The sequence below is a fragment of the Ruditapes philippinarum genome, unplaced genomic scaffold (genome assembly GCF_026571515.1).
Source record: "Ruditapes philippinarum isolate M1 unplaced genomic scaffold, ASM2657151v2 ctg6419_1_1_1_1, whole genome shotgun sequence".
Taxonomy (NCBI): Eukaryota; Metazoa; Mollusca; class Bivalvia; order Venerida; family Veneridae; genus Ruditapes; species Ruditapes philippinarum.
In genome coordinates this window covers 18340-23267 of record NW_026863308.1, presented here as the reverse complement: position 1 = coordinate 23267, position 4928 = coordinate 18340, and positions in this window count along the sequence as shown.

Genomic DNA, 4928 nt, shown 5'->3' with positions numbered 1-4928 from the left:
ACTCTTTTCGGTGATAAGCGTCCTAAAAATAGCTGAAAATATGCCTGCGAAGGTGTCCCGTTAGGGCCATCGCGACACGCACATAAGACAAAACAACGAAATAACGATGGCGAAAAATTGAAATACCGAAACTTTGATGGTGAAAAGTTGAAAATACTTGCATGAGAAAAAGAAAACACACTGGTAAGATAACAAAACCTCGATTTGTGTTTTATAAAAATATTGAAATTGTTTGTAATAAGAAAATCATATCTAGATCAAATTGCAAATTCATATTTAAGGTCACTCATTCTTAAATTAAGACACGGTTTACTATCCTTGATTATGACACTAGATTCTTTAATAATATACCAATTGATCAAATAATATGCGCTCTCTGTTTTATGGACCTAGATGATAAATATCACATTCTATTGATTTGTACTCACTTTAATGGTATACGTTTAAACATTTAACTAGATGTATCGCTGAAAAATTCTTCACGTGAAAAATCTATATCTGTTCTAAGAAACGCAGACGAGACATTATAATTTTATTATACTACTCAAAGTTTGCTAAGCACCAATAGTGTTTTTGTACCTATCTTATGTTATATGTCAAATATTAGATTTATGTCTGTTCTTATATGTGACATAGTGATTTATAAAAATCATTCAGGAATTCGTTACCAATAGAATGTGTTTTATGTTGATTTGTTTTTATTATAATGAAACTGGGGTTTAGACGGCTATGGTGGAAATTGTGGAAAAACTCATTTTTGCCCTGAAAAATCTTTGCAAATAACTGATATTACCTCAATAATGAGTATGTGATCCAGTGTTGTCAATTACAGCTTGACATTCGTTGCGTACTCCGTATCAAGTTTCTTAGGACGGCTTGTGGGATGGTATTCCAATCGTCGACAAGGGCGACAAAAAGGTCCTGGGTGCTTCGTGGATGGAGCCGATGAGCTGAAATACGGATCGTTCCATATATGCTCAATGGGATTAAGATCCGGGGATCGGGCCGGCCAGTCCAAACGAGTAATACCCTGTCTTTCCAATTACTCTTGTACGACATTGGATGTATGGGGACGGGTATTATCATCCATCAAAATGAACCCATTAACAATTGCACAAGCATACAAACTTACCTTGGTGTTGAGGATCTCATCTCGATACCGCTGGGAAGTCAATGTGCCTCTGTGGAGAACAATGAGGTCAGTACGTACATCCCAGCTGATTCCACCCCAGACCGTCGCCATAGCGGTCGTGTTTCGCAACGTTTGCTTTATGGAACCGTTCCCCTGACCTTAGCCATACTCTAGCAGGCCTATCTGTGTAGAATAGGCAGTACCTTGACTCTTCGGTGAAGAGGACAGGCCGTCAGTCCATCCTGCTCCATCCAATATGGTCCATAGCCCGATCATTTAGGAGCCGACAGTGGTCTCTAGACAGAGGGATCCGTATGCATGGTCTTTTGGATCTCAGACCCTTTCATGCAAACGTGTAAGCATGGTTTGTGTTAACAGAAGCAACCCTGAAGCATTTTGAAGGTCATAACAAAGTTGGGTTGCAGTTTCAAAACGGTTTCTTCGTGCCTTAATGACCATAAAACGATCCTCAGCATCAGTAGTCACCCTTGTTATGCCAACAACATGTCGTCTAATAGGTGTACCATTCTATTGGAACCTCGTCCAGGCTCGAATGACCTCAGAATGGTCCGCTCTAAACACCTCACTAAACCTCATGATGTCCAGCCCAATGCTCCACAATACCATCAACCCGTCACATCCCGATTCTGATAAATGCCTTCAAAAATTTTGCATTCGCCATTATTCAATCTTAATTGTTCAACATTTCAATGGAAAATGAAGAATGAACACCCTACACGTGTCGGTACGTGTATGCTCTGTCTAATAAAGACAATCAAAGTACAGGGTCACCTTGTTTGCACTACTTGCACGTGGATATGAGCTGTCATTCATGTTATGTGTACACAAGGTACACTCTTAATACATTACTACACGATTTACAATGTAAATATCAAAACAGTATATGATGTAGAATGCACGATGCTAACTTGGTGCTTAGCAAACTTTGAGTAGTATATAAGACTATAGCACGTTTTCTCGATCATGAATATAGACGCCAATTCAGTATATTAGGAAAAACACAGTATAATAGTTATATTAAAGTGTAATATATCTGGTGATACGAAATTCTCTTCATATCTTTTTAATTTCTTTTATATGAATACCAATGTTATTTATGCCAATGTTCAAATTACAATATAGTATGTATATTTATGGTCACCTGATTGTATTTCCCATTGCTCTGTCATTGTATTTCCCATTGCTCTGTCATTGTATTTCCCATTGCTCTGTCATGTTGGGAGGCCTATGTTACCAGAAATAAACTATACTTCACTTCACTCACTTTATACTTTTTATTATCGTAAATTATATACTTCGACTTTAACTATCGTTGTATCGACTTTTCACCATCGTAGTTTTTCCTTCCTGTCTGGCATACGCACGGAAAACATAACAATGAATGAGGATATCAGGCAGTAATACGTTTTAATTTATCTTTTAAGTATAAGTTTAGAAAATTTCATTGTAAATGATTAGAAGGTTATGACGTATATAATTGTACATTGTCAGTTGCTAAAATTACTATTTATTTCGGAGGGGGGGGGTTGTTGCAATCATTTTTATCGTCTGTTGGTAATTAAAGGCAATATGGACCGAAATTATCCACTAAAAGGGTCTAAATAACGTGCCTCCCAACGGTGTACTGTGGTTAACTAAGTTAATAAAGAAAGTTTCCAATTTGTTGTTTTGATATATTGTAAATTGAACTATGGGTTCATCGTTCATCCGAAAATCCCGTGAACTTGTGCATATTGCACGGGATTTTCGAATGAACGTTTTTGGCCGAATTATGACCCTTAAATAAAAAAGTTGTTAATAAAAATTATTGTGCATATGACACAGGTTTTCCAGTTTAACGATATTTTGCGGGGTTATGTCTATCATGAGGCGACACATGGGATCACTGATCGCTCTTGCTATCAAATAATATCAAAGCAAGTAGACCATATGATTTCAAGTTTAAAGGTCAGTACTATTATCAGGTACGAGCGGCCCACCCCCGCCACAAACCCTGGTCTGTGGAATTATTTTCTAACAAAAGTATGTTTTTACTAAAACTAACAAAAAGTAAAATATCTGTAAAAGTTTGCTTAACTTAATAGTAGGGCACTTATACCTTATTAGTCGGGAAACAACACACGTGATTTTAAAAAGTTTCGTAGAGAAAAATACTTCAGAGACCTCCGTTTAAAAAAAGTATTTTTTATTAAAGATAAACGACAATTTTACACCCTTGCTTCGATTTTGACGTCTGAGTTTTTGTGGGAAAATGTAGACACTTCTGCTTAAATATGTGTACCTCCGCTAATGGAGAAGGTAGATTGTTTTTCTTGTTCAAATCTAGGCACCAAACTCGCCTGATTATGACCATTGCCTACAATAGGCGCTAGCTTATCGTGTTCTATCAATTGTATCAGTTCAGGTTTAGTAAGGATATCTCAATCCGCCATATTGCTATATATATAAGATGTTTTTTTTTACTTAGGATGGGCGTCAATAAAAGCCGCCCTGCAACTTGTTTGTTGAGTAACACTTAAACAAGTTACAATGAAGCCATTAAAGTGATCCATAAAGTTCTGGCATATCTGTATGTCTTCATGACCAAAACGATGACCAAAGTTATACCCGCCATAGATTCCTTGTAAAAAAATCATTATATCAGGTCTTCCGTAAAATCTCTTGGGTTTTGCTTATCATGTAGAGTTCTGCTTGGATCAAATGTATAAATTATATCTAAAGAATTCAATGTGTACATGATTTACTATATCCAAACTTAATCATCAATAAGATCCTTGAAAAATGAAATCCACCAGTGCAACCTTGTCTTCGAGGTTATCCCTGCCAGGATTGAAACCGCTGATTTGCTACACTCTTTCCATACATATAACTTTTTCAACCCTGATACGCTTTCTGTGCTTTTTTATCTGAAAAATGGTTGTACATTGCTAGCGTTGAATTATCAGTTCCTCTATCGCAACGAAGGAGCACAGGGGCAACACATATTTTGTTTAATTTGTCTGGGTAGTATGACGCTTACACTGCGGACGAGTTGTCACTGTTTGATACTTCGGGTCATAAAATGTGTCGACTGTACAGATCGCTCCGTGGATGCAGAATCAACATGGATCTGCATGCCACACAAGTTTATTAGTTCTAGTCATGTTAAATGCGCTCCTCTGGGAATTACAGATAAATCTGTGATTACAACACTTGTTACTGGTGTAATAACAAACAGCAAAACTCCAAACCTCCATGCCCATGTAGAGACCATTTTTTGTCATCTGGAAAATTCTTCAAAAGGAGAAATAATCAAATTATTTTAATACACATTAGAAAATCGACATTTTCTAATTATTATAAAACTAACAGATACACAATTTAAAATACTGTTCCAAATCTGACAATTGGGATAATAAACAAATACAGGCAACAAATATTAGTTTTAGACGCTTGTGTCCCTCATCGTAAATTTCATCTTTTTACGTACTAGCTATACCTCTGCAATTCTTTAAATTAAAAATAAAATTAAAGAAATATTATAAAAGGTTTATAAATATCAGTTACATCTTCTTGTCAACCTTGCAGTTAATATGGCATTGTCCCGCTTTACGGAACTTCTAAGTTCTAAGCCTGTTACTCAAAACGGCCTAAATGGGCTTCCATAGTATTCTTACTTGTGCGTTCGAGGTTGACGGAAAGAGCTAAGAAGATGCGATTGGACACTAATTTTATCATAAAAAGGGAAGGTCAGGTGTTTCTAAAGGGTGTGATATCACTAAAGCAATATCAGCAT